The sequence below is a fragment of the Phragmites australis genome, chromosome 18, assembly GCF_958298935.1.
Source record: "Phragmites australis chromosome 18, lpPhrAust1.1, whole genome shotgun sequence".
Lineage (NCBI taxonomy): Eukaryota > Viridiplantae > Streptophyta > Magnoliopsida > Poales > Poaceae > Phragmites > Phragmites australis.
The window spans coordinates 12,860,467-12,879,326 of NC_084938.1; positions in this window are offsets into that span (position 1 = coordinate 12,860,467).

An 18,860-nucleotide genomic window follows, 5' to 3' on the forward strand; every position below is an offset into this window, starting at 1 on the left:
AGCACTATCTAAAGATTCTCGGCTTCATCCCACCAAAGTCAGACCAAAGCCACAAAGTGCCCCCAATTGTTGACTTCGACCACATCAGCCAACCCCAAAGGTAAAGTAGCAATGCTAATGTAGATGTTTTCACTATGCTCTGTGGGGATAAGGCCGAATGGCATAGAGCGGAGGACCGGAGGCCCCAAAGATGCAAGTGATGATCGTGAAGGGAGCATACGAAGAAAGGAACACAGAAAATGGAAGCAATAGCGAAGCCCATAAGGCAAAGCCCGGACGCGAGGAGAAGGCAGAAGTCCAGGCGAAGAGCGGAGGCTAAAGCCCGGAGGATGAAGGAATACAACAAAACATGTAGGACAAAGGGATACAACGAAAAGCTTTTGGCAAGAGAATGAAGGCTTGCTCCAAGAGGAGCCTGCGTGTTAATGAGAATCTGGTAGGAAGACGACCAGAAGGGATTCGCCAGGAGCCCTGAAGGGAGACCTAATGTGGGTCCCTTTGGACACATGTCAAGGTTAGTTAATTTAGGGATTTGTAAATGTATATTGACTGTAATGCCCAAGAATATTTTGGGATTATTCCTATTGTCAAGTGGAATATCCCTATGAATAAGGGACACAAATGTAATGATGATTGGGGTGGTTGAGATATAGCTATAAATATCCTCACCTAACTAATGTAGTGTCAAGGAACAATCATTACACTCACTGTTACTAGTCCACTGTTCTCTATGATTTGATCAAGATCCCAACAAGTGTGCTTCAATGGCAATGAGGATACCCATTGTGACTACTTGGACATTGATAGCTGCGTCATGCTGAAAGGCACCAAGGTTTTATGAAGGGGTCATGACAAGGTTATCAAGGGCATGCAATATGTTGTCTGGGACGTGCGGAGGGAAGTCTGGCATGCAGATAGCCATTAGGAATGTGTACAGCCAGCCATCTTGCTATGGCCGCATACAACTCCAAGATCGATCCATGCTACACTGGTATGCATCACGAGTTCCTCTGTTCATTTCAGTTGCTTCCCCATTATTTTCTAGAACATGTATAGGCTTTTTAAAATATTATGTTTCTCTTAGTCACAAAATCTTTCACTACTAAAGAAATGATTTAGTGGGATACCCCACTACAACTGTTCTTTGGAGTCATCTGTGAAAAATTACCACATACAGCTCTAAACTAGAACTGTTTGAGGAAATAACAAGGAGCAGCCCCAAGTTGGCAGGACACATTAGTACATACTGTTCCCAATGGGAGTTATCTATACTAGTAATATAGATGGTTCCAAAACTAAAACCAATAGTACATACGGCTCATATTTGGAGCCATCTATACTAATAACAATAGTACATATGCTTCCAATGATGATCTATCCATATTAATAGTGCAGACGACTTCAGTTTGAAACCGTATATACTATTGGTTATATCATCTCCTTTCTATTGATCAGGCTTGTTTGAAATAGAATAGTGGAGCTCCTCTCCGTACCGTGTGCAACTATTTGAGGAAGAGGCTGATGATTTTGACAAAAATATTGCTAGATTTTAGTGAAACTTAAAGATTCATTGGTATTTCTTATTCCAAGGTGAGAATTATGTTCTAATTTCATTTAGATCATCTATAGTTGGTTTGGAGAACTAGCTAGATCTGGATTTTGTTCATGATGCTATAGAATTGTTCTATGTATTAGATGATTTAGATGATCTAGATTTGTGTTGCAATTTGGTCTTGAGAGACCAATTATATCTAGATGTAGATCGAGATTTTTTTCATACTGATCTAGAATTAATTGTTCTAGCTATATATGATTCTCAAAATATAGGTCTAGGTTTAATTATGAATTACTATAAATTGCTAGCTTTAATCTAGTTTTCTAGGTAAATTTAGGTTTTTTGTAACATGAATTTTGGTATATAATATAAAATTATCAATAAATATATTTATTGACAAATTATCTGTAATCATACACATTAATGTGTATGATAATCAAGAACAATTAATGTGTAATGATAATCAATAATTATTTTTGAATTAATTTCTCATTTCTATGGTTAATATTTACATGTATGTGACATAATGATAATCATTCATTACTTTTAAACTAATTCTCATTTCTATGATTAATGCATACATGCATGGTATTAATGCCACTTTTTCGACAAAAAGTTAGCTAGGTTGTTCTTTTTTATTAAGTTAATTTAACATTAATTTACTCCATACATTTTTAGATGTATCATGGCTGGATGTAGGTTCTCGTATGGAGCAAGGGTATCTTGATGGTTCATGACTTTTCTAACAGCTACCAAGGAGGATCTTTTGAAGAAGGGTGTTGAATTTATAAATTGTTATTATTGTTATTGTAGTAACGAAAGATCATTTCTCAGACAGAATGCGGTCGTACACATCCAAGCGCACTTGATTATTAGGGGCTTTAAATTGGACTACACGTATTGGACCAAACATGGCAAAGAGAAAAATGTATTATATGAAGATGTTGGTATCATCGAAAAACCCAAAGTCAATTAAATATGAAAAATGATGAGAAATTTGGTGCAGATGCTGATTGTGGTGGTCCAAATGATGATAATAGGTTGGACTAGATGCTATGCGATGCAAATATGAACTTTAGTACTCAGAGAGAATTTAACAAATTCATGTGCTTGATCGAGGACACCGAGAAACTATTGTTCCCTGGTTGCAAGCTGGAATACACAAAGTTATTACCTGTGCTTGAACTGCTAAAATTGAATGCAAGCTATGGTTTGTCAAACAAGAGTTTCACGATTCTATTACACCTCCTATCGGACATGCTTCTGGATGGAAATAAGCTGGCTAGAAACACATACGAAGCAAAGTATGTTCTTTGTCCACTGGGCTTGGAGGTAGAAATGCAACATGTGTCCATGATCAGTAAACTGTCGATCTTATGAAATACATGATGAAAGTAGGAGATATTCTCTCCTACCTAATCAAGCACCAGAAGATAGAAATTAATACAGGTTCGGTCTCCTAGAGGATAATAACCTTACGTTATATGTTCTTGTATCGTTCTTTGAGAGGGGGGCCGTGGATAGCTTAGATTAGACCTAAAACTAGTCAAAGGCTCCTTATGCATGGTCTTGGCAACATGTCGATATAGATCGTGATTGCAGATTGCTTGTGTGGCTCCTAAATCGCTTATTACATATATGTGGGTTGTCATCCGCAGGGCCCCTTGGCTCCATATATATATGGGGATTGATTTTCTAGTTTAAGGGATATGCTGGAACCTACAGGAAGTTTCCATACGTCCACGGACTCATTTCCTAGATACAGTCACATGCTTCGAGAATCTAGGAAACCCTAGGGGACTCATATACATATAGGATAGTCATATATGGTAGTTATATACTACTCATCATCAAAGAAAGCCTATCAGTACGTGTAATGAGGTTGTGACGAATCAAAAACTTAGCCTAGACAAGGGAAACATCCTGATAGGTTATTTCTTTAAGTGATAACTCGGCACTCCGGGTAGGATGTACATCTAATTGGGCATCTGGATATCCTTGGGTCATCTAGTTGGCATTTTAGACTTCCCCAGGTAGCTCCATTAGCTTTTGAGAAGGCACCTCATCCGAGTAGGGATTATAGATCAACTGAGAGATATCGTCCCAACTTTTTGAAGTCCCAAAAAGGATGGGGAAAAGTTGCTCCTCAGTTGGCAAGTTTGTTGAAATTTGAACCACCATGGTGGAAATTTCATGTGGTGGTGAAAAGAATCTTTTCTATTTTCTTGGCAAAAGGTCATGATGATGTTTGGAAATTATGCATGCCCGTTAGGGATGTGTGCTAGTTCTTCTAGGATTTTGTTCCAACTGCTCCCACAAGCATCAAAAAAATATTACAAGCATTAAATGTGACTATTTGCACAAAAAAATTATGGCTGTTGTGGGGCTAGTCAAATAATCGTTGAGCGCCTCTTCATTCTTGTATAAAAGGGAACCGAGGTGGCCTAGGCAATACTTTCGCTTCCTCCATCAGCGTCTTCCTTGAGCTCTTGCCCTTTCATCTTCCTCCTTGCGCCTATAACCATTGCCAAAGCTCTCTCCTTTTACCTCCATCCTCCATACCTCATGGGCATAGGAAGATGGAAAAGCAAGATGCCTCCTCCTCCGCCTCTAACATGCCCACGATCTCAGCATGGGCGGTGTCAAAGGTCTTGGAAGAGATGCCAATCCGGCTAGAGTGTGATGGGGAAATCCCTTCGCACACTTTGGTTGCCTATGCGCCGGTGGAGGCGATGAAATCTCTTGCTGAGACATAAACTAGGATGTGGTTTTTGTTGATTTTTTCTGTTGTGGTTTCCATTTTTGCACTTCCAAATTTTTCATCCTCGTGCTCAATTTACATGGAATCAAGCTCATCCACCTCAATGCAATTTCCATCATGATGCTCAGCATCTTGGCACATCTGTGTGAGGCGTACCTAGGTATGTGCCCCCTCCTATTGTGGTACTTCTACATCATGAAGAAAATGCCAAACAGGGTCTCCGGTGGCACCAAGTTCCACCTCCGTGAAGGGAAGTTAGCAGAGTACATCGGCTTCACTTCCAAGAGCTCCAGGTCAGGGTGATACAAGAAATGGTTCTTTTGCCAGCTGCCCCCACCTAGAGTTGACTACTGAGGGCTCATGATGTACCAGACGATAATGTGGATGGATCCACCATATGTCAATGCAACGATTCGAACCTTCGTCAATGAGATCATGGACCCAAAGGTACACTAGCTGACGGCTTGGGATGTCACTGGGGACTTAATTAGGTGATGATTGATTCCTCTACGATCGAGGGTTTCAACTGCCTAGGAGTTTAAGGCCGAGAAGGACCCAGCCTGAGAAGGTAAGATAAGTATCTGCCTGTCCCAAGTAGTAGTCGGGGATAGGAAATTCTTATTTCTTACGAGTTGTTTCTTATTGTGGATCTCTCCCTGGTAGAGGTGGTGTAGAGGACCAATTTCCTCTTTGAGACCGCCCCGAGGAGTTCTTCCCAAACATCCCGATCACCATCGTGGTGATGGAGGCTGATGCTAGGGTGGAGATCTTATCGGTAAGCCACATGAACTTTTGTTTTCTTCTTTCTGAGTAGTCCTGACTTAAGGTAGTGATATGCATGTAGGGTGAAGTGTCTGGGTCATGGGAAACCTGACCCAGAGGTCGAGAACATGGGAATGAAGATAGAGGACCCGAATATCATCAAGATCATCGGGACCTTAGGCTCAAGCAAGAGTGGAGGTGCGTCAGCCGCACCACTGGCCTCAGCTTCTGTTGATGAGGGCACGCCAAAGGAGGCCACAGGCACAACTGGGGACGACCAACCGATGAGCAACATCGTGACATGACCTCCAGCTCCAACTCCAACTCTCACACTTCCTTCTCCATAACCCTCACCTTAAGTATGACTACACTAGCCCATCGAATTCCCATTCGTAGCGATAGGGCTTAGGCTGAAACATGGGTAGATCCAGGATCAGGACCGTGGAAAGGTGGTCATCGTTGTGTGGACATTGGCCGATACAGCCTTAGTCATGAAAAAAATCATGATCAGGACGGTCGCCCCTCGGGTTAAGGCATCCAAGCGGCCCATGTTTGATTGTCTATGTTGGTGGTCTTCTTGCACTAGGAGCATGCATTTATCTTCTTATTTACATGTTGTTGAAGGGAGGCTTGCCACTTGGCGTACTGGCACCCATTCCCATGTACCGGATATCCTGAGCTCTCAAGGATGACTTCTTCAAGTGAGAGAATGTCCACCCGGACAGAGGACAACCAGTCGAGACCGCTGAATCCCTAGCTCCTGTACGAGGAATTGGGGGGCTAGAATTCATGGCTCCTCAAGCGTCCAAAGCCACTCTCTTTGAGTTTTCGTCCAGGATGCCCTATTGTGAAGTCATCCAGAGGACCCAATCTGAGGGCGATCATGACCCGGAGGAGTTCTTGGGTCCCTTTCTCACGGTAAGACATACTGTGTAAGATAGCCAATAGTATGGTAACATTTTGTATGCTAAACTAGAGCTTTGCAGTTGCCATGTCGAGGATGCACGCCCTCTGTTCAAAAAACCAGCAACTAAAGGAGCAGTTGACCAGCCATGAAGTAGAAGAGTAGTAGTTGACCTAGTTGGCCGCTGAGAAGGACCACAGGATTGTCGAGATGCTAGCTGTGAAGGATCTCCAACTAGCCTAGGATGGCACTGAGAAGGAGGAGGTGTGCTCTGAGTTGGCCATGAAATCTTAGGGTAAGCTTCCCACACCCAGTAGATGTCTTTTCGTGCCATGTTGCTTTCTAACAAACTGGATCTTTTTGTCGTAGAGCTATCTGACGATGAATAATGGATAGTTACCATATCCGAGCACCCCAGAGTTTTTTCCTGCAATGCTCAGGGCATATCTCTATCCCCACGAAGGGGATCCCTGGATGAAAGAAAACTACCCGTAGATACCCAAGGCATCCCGAATCTGGGAAAGTTTATCTCCAAAAATAGGAACATAACTCTAGAGGACGTACGACAGCCCTTTATATATATGGAGCCAGGGGTCATGCAAACGACAAGGCAATACATGCCAATAGAAGTTGAAGAAGTTGCTCAAAACTTTTCAACAAACTAGCAAACACCCAAAGCTGAGCAAGAAAGTCACCGACTAGGTTTAGATCCATCTAGGCTAGCTACATAACCCCTTGTAATAGGCTCAGATCAATATAAGACAAAGATGACATAATATTATTATCCTCAGGGAGGCCCAAACCTGTATTAAAACCCCCGTGTGTTCTCCTGCAATTCATCTCCTATTTCTTCAACAAGTTCATTAGATCAGTGGTTCAAAAATCATCGACAGTTGGTGCCATCCGTGGGGATTATGACAAAAGGTGCTAAAGAATCTACGTAGAACATGTCATCAACATCGCCCAAAGCTTCATCGAGAACCAATTTTTTGGATGAGGGGTTCTATAACAACTTTATCTCTCTTCCCAATGAACCGGTGACCGATCAGGTGGATTTCTATGAGAAACTTTCCGGTGATGATTCAAGTCAATTTATGGATAAATGCACCAAAAATTACGACATCGAGTTTGAAACACTCGGCTGCCAAGACAACAATGAATATTCGATTCACAGCAAATTGGGATCAATCCTTGTAGCTTATGAGAACATGGATTGTCAAGGCACCAACCCGGAGCAATTCGAGGAAACATCCATAATGGATATGGACACCTCCTCAGTGGAGGTTTCCCTTGAAAAGTTTTCCTATCAGAGATGGGGGTGACAATCTAGGTAATCACGACGAAAATCCGACAAACAAATAGGGTCCCTCAGCTCCGGGTGCGGGCAATGGTCAGCTCCAGATGAGCACACATCCCCAAAACCTTAACGAAGCACTGGTCTTACCATCTCCCGACCATCAACAATGTGCTGACTGCTTTAAACCTGTAACTGCTAAGAGGATCATTCTTGTACAAGAGGCCCTCATGCGCCCTCTAACCATAGATCTGGCTAACCCAGCCGATAAGAATTGGATGAACTCACCGATCGACTTGATGAAGGAGGTCGTCATCTAGGCCAAGAACTCTCATCTAGTCCTAGCTGGAAACATTGCTAATCAGGGTAGACCATGCAATCTCCCATCGCGAGACGCATCGGAATCAGAAAGGAGTAACCCCTGGAACATATAGCTTCCTAGGATGACAACCAGGCAAATAACAAGCACCAAGCCTCACCAACCAAAAATCATCCAATCAGCGACTAGCGCGAGGTTATAGACAACTGGCGAGGGCCTCTGAAGGGGCTTCGTGTGAGGACCCATCCAAATAGTACTCGGATTAATCAAATTAGGTGATCATTTAATAAGATGAGAGGTAGCACATGTCCGTCTCTCGACACGTCATGCGCTAACCCACATCTCACCACAACAACCACAACCACTAAATGATTAAAATAAATCCAATCCCGGTAGTCCCAATATGTGTGTTTTGATAATTCCAAGGAGAGCTGTTATCCACACATATTTGTACCAACATCAAGATTGTACAAGAGCTCAAAATATTACATGTTGACAAATTAAACATAACACCCTCGACACTTTCAAGAACACTTTTGTGTTGAGGAAAACTGCTACTAAGAAGAAGCATCTTCGACGTTCCTCTGGTTGTGTTGTGCCAAGTTTAATCAAGGCCAAGAGAGCCTTTTTGTTGAGATTAGTGCAAGAGTGTTGTTGAGCTAGCCGAGAGTGTTGTGTTAAGCTGTGCAACTTTGTGTCCCTATGTTGTAAATCATATTTTGTGGCAATTTCTGAGTATAAAAAAATAAAAAAAGAGCAAAAAAGCAAAAGGTGTAAAAAAAAAAGAGAGCCGCACCATTAAAAAAAAGAAAAAAACACAAAAATTGCTTGCATCCTTTTGAGTCATTGTACCATGTCCTACATCTTGCTTGCTTGAACTAGGTCCAGGGATGAGATTAGCTAGCAACTGTGATATGTACTATGGACATTTATTCAACTTTGCTATTCTGATTATGATTTTTGCTAATCTTGCTACCATATTGTGCCTTCTGAGCTCCACTTTCTCTTGATCCGCTCAGGTTCCCTCTTGCAATCAAACCCATGCTCGACATGATATCACGAACCCGACCATCAGTTGTTCCACCCTGCGGCATTAGAAAGAACACTTTCAAGGACGTGGTAAGACTCTTGAGAGTGTGTGACTCCACATTTACTATTTAGTAGTTGATAGGGATAATATTGTGGTGTCCTTTGTTTTCTACTAACCATGGCAAGCGAACCGACTGACTTTAATCAGTGTGTTTCAAAGGATGAACTCACAACCATTCTGGCACAACAGAGTACTAACAATAGGCGATTGTTGGAGGAAATAAGGGGAGACATCGCCAACCTTGTTACACGGGTGAACAACCTTGAGCTGCAACAACCACCTCACGATGGCCAATGTGTTGAGCTAGCCTATGATGTCCATGAAGACGAGTCTATCGCAGATGATGATGATTTGCATGACAAAGACCGTGATGATTTTACAAGGCAAGATGCACGTCAACAACAACGTTTCAACAACAATCTCCAAGGTATGACCGGTAATAATGCTAATTGCACTTGTCGAGATGATCCCTACTCTAAAGTTAAGTTTACAATACCTCCTTTCAATGGTTCATATGATGCTGATGCTTACTTAGACTGGGAGATGACAGTAGAGAAAAAATTTAATGCCCATATGGTTCTTCAAATTCATAGAGTTAGACAAGCAACTAGAGTGTTCACGAGTTTTGCTATCATTTGGTGGAACAGATTAGTAAATTCTGTCTTAGAACTTGATACATGGGCCAGGTTAAATCGAGCTATGCAAGGTAGATTGATGTGTGTTTTTCCGATCTTCCGAAGGTAATATGATAAGTCCATTGGTGGGGTTTCGACATTGATGATCCAAAGGCTCTGACCAGGACAGATCAAGAACCCTCGCAACTACTACTCTGTGATTATCAACCGTGCCAAGACGTGGTTGACCTCGCTAAGAAGGCTTTTCCAGCAAACGAATCAAGAATACAAGCAAGAATAGGTAGGTGCAATCTGAATATTGCTAATTACCAATGAAGTGCTCGACTTGGGGTTCAACAAATTGATAAACAGCAAAATTGTCTAAAACAAAATAATCTAAACTAAACCCAAGCCTAAACTATGATGGTTATTGTGTATATATAGGGGGGATGTGAGGAGGTCGACCTAGGATTGTGCAGCCTTGGAAAGAGGCATGCACAACTTGGACTCCGATCCCAACACGATTACAAGACCCAACCAGGTCTAAAACGGTGACATAGCACATTATTCCTTCAATACTAACTAATATATAAGGAATCAAAGGGTGAGACTAGATCCATTGAAAAGGTCTCGTCAATAGCTTTCCAACGAATCCAAGAACGCCTCAATTGGACTCCGTATGCGAAAGTTATGCCGATTTTATTGACGTGCTATCTTGGGACTCGACCACCACCATGACCACGACCACGACCACGACTAGAGCTTAGCTTTGTGTCCATGTAGACTTGTCTTTTGAGGGATGACATCCAGATAAGGTTGTGGAAGGTTGTGATGCTTTTCTCATGTTTCTAAGCAATAAAACATCACAAAGATTCAGTAGCAATCCATCCAAGAAAGTATGGACAGTAAGAAACGAGTTCACCTGGTGATTTAATTGTCGCGCGCATGCTCTTGTAATTGGACATTGTATGATTTGAGGAATATTAGTAGTATTGATCGTATCTAAATGAGTCATAGGATCATCATCCTCCCCCTCTTGAATTGGAGTCGTCCTTGACCCAAGCCCATCTTCTTCTCCCAAGTATGGCTTCAAATCTGAAACATTAAACATGAGACTAACCCCAAAATCTGCGGGTAGGTCTAGTTTGTATGCATTATTATTTATTTTCTCAATTATCTTAAATGGTCCATTAGCACTAGATATGAACTTTATTTTTCTGAATTCTGAAAACCTATCCTTTCTCAAATGCAACCAATCTAAATCACCCAGTTCTTTTTAGTTGTCTCATGCAGCTTAAGAATAAATTCAGCATGTTTCTTGGCATCCAAATTAAGTTTTTTAGAAGTAGGCAAAGGTAGTAAATCAATAGGGGCATGGGGATTAAAACCATACACTACCTGAAAGGGACTTACCTTGGTGGTGCGGTGTACCGACCTGTTGTAAGCAAACTCAATATGCGGTAAATACTATTCCCACATTCTCAATTTTTCGTCAAAACAGCTTGTAACATGGTCGATAAGGTACAGTTGACAACCTCTGTTTGACCGTCAGTCTGGGGATGACACTTAGTAGAAAGTAGTAGCTTCGTCCTCAGTTTATTCCAAAGTGATCTCCAAAAATTACTCAAAAACTTTGTATCATGATCCGAGACGATAATATTAAGCACTCCATGTAGTCAAACGATTTTCCTAAAAAATAAATCAGCTATGTTTGTAGCATCGTCGCTCTTATGACATGGTATAAAATGTGCTATTTTAGAAAATCTATCAATAACTACAAATATGCTACCCCTCCCCCTTTTTATCCTAGGAAATCATAAAATAAAATCCATAAAAATATCCTCCTAAGGTGCACTAGAAACAGGAAGAGGCATGTAAAGACCATGTGGATTTAAGCGAGACTTAGCTTTATTGCAAATGGTGCAACATGACACATAGCGCTCGATGTCACGTCTCATCTTTGGTCAAAAGAAATGAGCGGCTAGCATATCTTCAGTCTTCTTTGCTCCAAAATGTGCCATCAATCCTCCTCCATGCACCTCCTGCAACAACAAAAGATGAACAGAGTTAACTGGAATGCATAGCTTGTTAGCACGATAGAGCAATCCGTCATTAAACACATGTTTATTCTATGTTTTCCCTTCTTTACAATGTTCAAGAACTTCTTTAAAATCCAAATCAGCATAATTCTTTAATGGTCTCTAAACCAAAAATCTTATGATCCAGTTGAGATAACATGGTATAATACCGTAAAAGCGCATCAGCTATCACATTGTCCCTTCCTTTCTTATGTTTTATGACATATGAAAAGGACTCAATAAATTCTACCAATTTAGCATGTCATTTATTCAGTTTAACTTGACTCCTAATATGTTTCAGTGATTCATGATCAGAATGTATACAAATTCTTTGGGCCAAAGATAATATTGCCAAGTTTCAAGCACTCAAACTAAAGCATACAATTCCTTATCTTAGGTAGAATAATGTAGATTTGGCCCACTTAATTTCTCGCTGAAAGAAAAAACAGGTTTACCTTCTTAAATTAGCACACCTCCAATTACAATCCCACTAGTATCACATTCTAGTTCAAAGGTCTTACCAAAATCAGGAAGTTGGAGCAATGAAGAATGGGTGAGCTTCTCTTTCAACAACTTGAATGCTTATTTTTGTGCAGGTCCCCATTTGAAAACTACTCATTTCTTTGTCAACTCATTTAATGGAGCATCAATGGTGCTGAAATCTTGCGCAAATCACCGATAGAAACCCGCGAGACCATGAAAGCTTCTCGCTTGTGTAACAGTCTCAGGAGTTGGCCAGCTCTTTGTGGAGTAACAACATAGCCAAGAAAAGAGACTCGATCCGTGCAAAAGATGCACTTTTCGATGTTACTGAACAAACATGCATCTCTCAAAGCATTAAAACAGCACGTAGATGATCAAAGTGTGACTCATGTAAATTGCTATAAATCAAGATATCATCAAACTATACCACCACAAATCTTCCAATGAAAACACGTAAAACTTCGTTTAGCAATCGCATGAAAGTATTAGGTGCATTAATTAAGCCAAAAGGTATTACTAATCACTCATACAAACCAAACTTAGTTTTAAAAGAAGTTTTCCATTCATCTCCAAGTTTCATTCTAATTTGGTGGTATCCACTTCGCAAGTCAATTTTAGTGAAAATTATAGAACCACTCAACTCATCAAGCATATCATCTAACATAGGGATAGGGTGACGATATGTTATAGTAATATTGTTAATGTCTCTACAATCAACACACATACACCAACTACCGTCTTTCTTAGGAACCAAAAGAACTGAAACATCACAAGGACTAAGGCTTTCTCGTACGTACCCGCAATCCAATAGATCTTGGACTTGTCGCTAAATTTCTTTTGTCTTTTCTAGGTTGGTCCTATATGTAGTATGGTTTGGCAAAGTTGCTCTCAGAATCAAATCAATTTGATGCCCAATCCCTCGAATAGGTGGTAATCCCAGGGTGCCTCAGCTGGAAATACATCCACAAACTCCTGCAAAAGGCTAGCAAAGCAGGAGACAAAGAGCTAGATATATTCTCTAGTGAAACTAAGTCTTCTTTGCACATCAAAGCATAGCATGGCAGCCCATTAGCATAAATTTCAGCAAGATCAGATAGCAAGCATAACACACCCTTTCAGTCTAATTCCATTGGACATAAAAGTTGTTGTTGCTTTCTCTTTTTTGGGTGGAAACACTACTTGCTGATTTTCATATTTATTCCCAAACTTTTTTCTCTTATTTTCAGTTATCTCTCGTTCATATTTCACATTTCAACAGGGGTTAAAGGTAGAAAAGTTATTTTTATTTCCTTTATGCATAAAGGTGTACTTATTACTTCTACCATAATATGTTGCATCAGTATCAAATTCTCATGGTCATCCTAGCAAAAGAGAGCATGCTTGCATGGGAACTACATCGAAATCAGCATAATCATGGTATGAACTAACACAAAAATGCATCCTAGCTATTTGCATTACCTTCACCTTACCACTATTGTTGAACCATTGAATATGATAAGGATGAGGATGGTTTCTTGTTGGCAAGACAAGTTTCTTGATCATATCTGAACTTACCAAGTTGTTGCAGCTTCCTCTATCAATAATAACTCGAACACGATAATTCTTGACTATGAGGAATATCTTAAACAAATTGTGGCGTTGTAGCTGTTCCGCTTGCTCCATTTGAGTGCTTAACACACGCTGCACAATAAGGGTCCGATAATCCTCCGTGGCAGTAGCATCGAACACTTCCTCATGGTTGATATCATCCTCGTCACCTACATGGTTAACTGCAAGAGCATATTCATTCTCAACATCACTAGCACTTACATATCCACCGTCTTTTGTTACAATGTATGCTCGCTGACATGGACAATCCTTCATAACATGGCACATTCCCTTGCATCGGTGTCATACAATCCCGATCGATCAACATGTAGAAGCAACCGAACAAAAGCTCTTGGGTGGACCCTGCACACTTACAAATTTGCTGACCTCATGAGCGTGTGATGATGTTAAAGGTATTGCTGAACACGCCCTACTTGAGAAGGAGGTAGCAGACTGTGTAGCTAAACATAGGGCTATTTTGACTTGTCCCGTTGTTGATTTTGAAGTAGTAGTACTTCCAAAATTGCTCTTTGGCCTCTGTTGTCATCCCTGCAATTCTTTTTTCTGCCAAACACGCAAGTTAGAACAATCTAGTAACACTATCATATTCTTTATAATCAATTATGTCCTAAATTTCATGCCTTAACCCTCCATAAAAGCATGCCATTGCAGCCCCTTCATCCTCAATAATATCACAACGTAGCATACTAATTTGTAGCTCCTGATAATATTCTTCTACGGATCTATCACATTAGTTTAAGCGTTGTAATTTCTTACACAAATCACATTTAAAAGAGGGTGGAACAAATCTGTTACGCATAGCAACCTTTAAAGAATCCTATGTAGTAGGCGCTAACACATCGATGCAAACTCTATTCCACCAGATGATTGCAAAATCTTTAAATTCACTAGTGACTTGCCTAACTCTATGCACTTCAGGAACCAAGTGAGCATTAAACTTATGTTCGACCGTCATCTCCCAATCTAAATACTTTTCAGCATCATAAGCGCCCACAAAAGATGGTATAGTAAACTTAACCTTAGCAAATGGATCATCATTAACACGTGGGTTATGTTGCTGAAAATTATTACATCTCATACATTAACGGTTGAAGTTCAATCAATTCCGTTATCGTGCATAAAAGGCGTCTTGTTCTTGCCTCAAAATTTCATCATCTACGACGGACTCCTCTTGCTCATGGGTTGCGCCATGAGTATCTGTACGCCCATGGTTTGGTGGCTGATTAACCACTCGACCAAAGTATGTATTGAGCATAGCAATACTATCATTAAGTTGTTGCAATGTAGTGTTTGTCTCCACAAGCTTCTTTTTGAAGTCATTATTAATAGCTTGTCGATGATCATCCAACAACATTGTGAGTTCTTCCCTCAAAACACACTCTTTCGCATCCGATGTTTCACATGCCATAGTTAGTAGTAGATAGAAGATAACAAAAGATATTATCCCTATCAACTACTAGGTGGTGGAAAGAGAAGTGGAGTCACACACCCTCAAACGTCTTACTACGCTCTTACAAGTGTTCTTACCAAACACAGCAGTTGACACAACCGGTGGCTGGTTCGTGATACCTTATCGGGTGTGAGTGAGGTAGTTGCAAGGAGAGAAACTGTTCTGATCAAGAGAAGATGTAGCTTGGACAGGTAATATTTAGTAGCAAGGAATAGCACTAATTGAAATCAGATTAGCAAAGCTGAATAAAAGTCTACAGTACTCGTCACAATTGTTGGCCCAAACACGTTCCTAGAACTAGCTCAAGCAAGCCGAAAACTATAATAAACACAAGCACAATGGAACAAAATGCATAATGCAAACCTGATATATTTTTTCTTTTTAATTCTCACTCTCTCTTTTTTGCACCATTTGCTTCTTTTTTGGCGTTCTTTGCTTCTTGCTTTCTTTAATTTTTTTTCGAATGTAACACAAACTCAAAACTCTTCCACTGCCTTTTCTAAGACTAGTGAGGTACGTGGGTCAGAAGCTTTTTTTGGAGAGCAGTGGTATAATGTAATAAAAAGATACTCTCTCTCTTTCTGATCTTTGGCTACCTCTGTTTCAGCTATGATGGTTGGATTCGAGAAGGTGCGCGAGTTCGACTAGGTGGTCGAGTCTGAGAAGGTGGGTGAATCCGACTAGGTGGTCGTGGTGACTAGGTGGTTGGACCCGAGTGGATGGTCGGAGTACCTGGTCGGACCCTGAGTGGGTGGTCAGAGTACTTGGTAGGACCCCGAGTGGGTGGTCGGATCGACTAGTCAGGACCTCGAGCAGGGACACAAACTTGGCTATAGCAAACTAGGGCAAGCCAAGTAACTCGATGACTAATTAGCAAAGACTCGGCGCTAGAAATTAGAACGCGATGACTCGACCAGCAATGAAGACACTAATGATGGACTCAAACTGAACAACGTGAAAACTGAAAACAAAATTGCGGAGGGAACAAAGTGATTTGGACAGCGGAAAACTAAGATCTAAATCATTTTTTTGTGCGGTAATTTTCTGGACTCTAGGTAAGGGAACTCGATGAAACAAAAGGGATACCTGAGATTACCTAACGGGCAACTGGGGCTCTGATACAACTTGATGCGTGTTTGCTCGATCTTCAAAAGGTAATATGATAAGTCCATTGGTGGAGTTTCAACATTGATGATCCAAAGGCTCTGACCAGGACAGATCGATAACCCTCGCAACTACTACTCTGTGATTATCAACCGTGCCAAGACGCGGTTGACCTCGCCAAGAAGGCTTTTCCTGCAAACGAATCGAGAACATAAGCAAGAATAGGTAGATGCAATCTGAATATTGCTAATTACCAATGAAGTACTCGAGTTGGGGTTCAACAAATTGATTAACGATGAAACTGTCTAAAACAGAATAATCTAAGCTAAACTCAAGCCTAAACTATAAAGGCTACTATGTATATATAGGGGGGCATGAGGAGGTCAACATAGGGTTGTGCAGCTATAGAAAGAGACATGCACAACCTGGACTCCGAACCTGATACGATTACAAGACCCAACAGAGTCCAAAACGGTGACATGGCACATTATTCCTTTGACCCTGACTAATCTACAAGGAATCTAAGGGTGGTACCAGATCCATTGAAAATTTCTCGTCAATAGCTTTCCAACGAATCCAAGAACGCCTCAATTGGACTCCGTATGCGAGAGTTATGCCCATTTTATTGACATGTTATCCTGGGACTTGACCACAACCATGACCATAACTTCGACCACGACCGCGACCACGGCTAAAGTTTAGCTTCATGTCCAAGCAAACTTGTCTTTTGAGGGATGATGTCCAGATAAGATTGTGGAAGGTTGTGGTGTTTTTTCCATATTCCTAAACAATAAAACATCATAAAGATTCGGTAGCAATCCATCCAAGAAAGTATGAACAGTAAGAAATGAGTTCACCTGGTGGTTTAGTTATCGCGCACGTGCTCTTATAATTAGATCTTATATGATTTGAGAAATATTAGTAGTATTATTGTATCTAAACAAGCCATGGGCTCATCATAGATTTAATCATTTGTCTTACAAACGTGACTTGAAAAAGAAATTGCAGCGCTTGAATCAAGGTAATAAAATTGTCCAGAGTACTTTCAAGAACTTCAAATTATCATGCTTCATTGTGATTTACAAGAAAATGATGAAGATAAAATGGTTACTTTTTAGCGGGGTTATGATGTGAAATTTAAGACATAATCGATTATAAAGAGTATAATACTACTAATAAATTGTTCTATCTTTCTATGTTGGTAGGAAAAGAATTACAGGGATGACAATAAAGGACAAGGAACAATTTTGGGAGTGCATCTACAACAAGGTCGACACCAAGGCAAGCCAAATTATCCCCATTTGCTTCTACTTGGTCTGCTGCCCCCTCCAATAGTAGAGCATGTTTAGCAGCACTGCCTCCACTAGCACATGTATCCTAGGTGAGCAAATTTACTAATGTGCAGGCACCAGCGAAGAGCTCTTCATCTGCTGTCTCCACAGGTGGTACAACGGGTATTGTGTGCCACCATTACAAGGGAATAGACCATGTCAAGAGGCATTGTCTAAGTCAATGAGCTTACATAGCAATGGACGATTATGAGTATGTTAGTGCTATTGATGTTGAGGATGAATATGTATTTGTAGCTAACCTTGCAAAAATGATGATCATGAGATGGATATTGATGATAAAGAGATTTTAGGCGCCGCTACCATGGATAATTATAGAATCATTATGCAGTGAGTTTTGAGCTCTTAAATGGAGTACACGAAGAAGCTACAATATTATAATTTATTTCAAATGTTCCTCATCATCAAAGACTGTTATGTTCGTATTATAATTAATGACGAGAGTTGTAACAACTTAGTGAGTACAACTATGATAAAAAAGCTTAGTTTGACCACACGGACGCATCCTCACCCATACTACATTAAGTGGTTCAACCACAACAGTAAAATAAGGATAATGCAATATGTGATATTGGTATTTTTTTTTCGCGCTAGCATAGTCTACCCCTTCCCTCCCAGCCATGCCCGCCGGTCAAGACCCATGCGGATGAATTGGAGTTCGTGTGCTGAACCTTGTTGTGTTGTTATTTGAGAAAAAGGATAAAACAATTATTTGTTACATTGTAAATTTGTCTGAGTGTTTCCAAAATGCATAGAAAATTTTATATGGTTCCTAAAAATGTGAGACTAATTTTGTTAACCTTGTATGATCATAATCTATAGTATTAAATACTGGTGCTCATGAAAATTGCTATTTAATTTCTGTATTGAATTAATTGTGTTTAATATTGTATAATTCGCTGTTAAATAATGGTATGTCCAAAATTAGTGAATATAAATTTATTAACCCTTTAAAATAGAGTAATTCTTAGTAAAAATGTTGGCTAGCCTGTTAGAATATTTTGGCCCATTGTTTTAACATGTCATTGTTTTCATGTTGGCTCGTAAAAATTGTACAGAAAAGAATTCATGAGCATTTTCATGTTAACATGCATGTCATAAGAATTCATGAGCATTTGGATGAATTATGTGCATGTTTGAATTGGTTTTATTAAAAATTGAATTTAAAATTGAAAATCACTTGAAATGATAAAATCCTATTAAATTGAGAATTACAAAGGAACTCATTTTTGGATCATTTTAATTTCAATTTGTGTAGGCTATTGAAGTGAATCCTTTTCAAATGGGTTCTCCATGATTTATAGGAGCTACTAAAAAAGTTTTAAGATTTAAGGAGCAATCTAGGGTCACTGTTTGAGAGAGAAGAGAATATTGATGCTTCGTTCACTGTTCAGTGGGTCCCGCCTGTCACCCGCTCCCTCCTCTCTCTCAGTTGGTTTGGACAGGATCCTAAAGCCGCATGGCCACCACCCACGCCGGACAACCATGG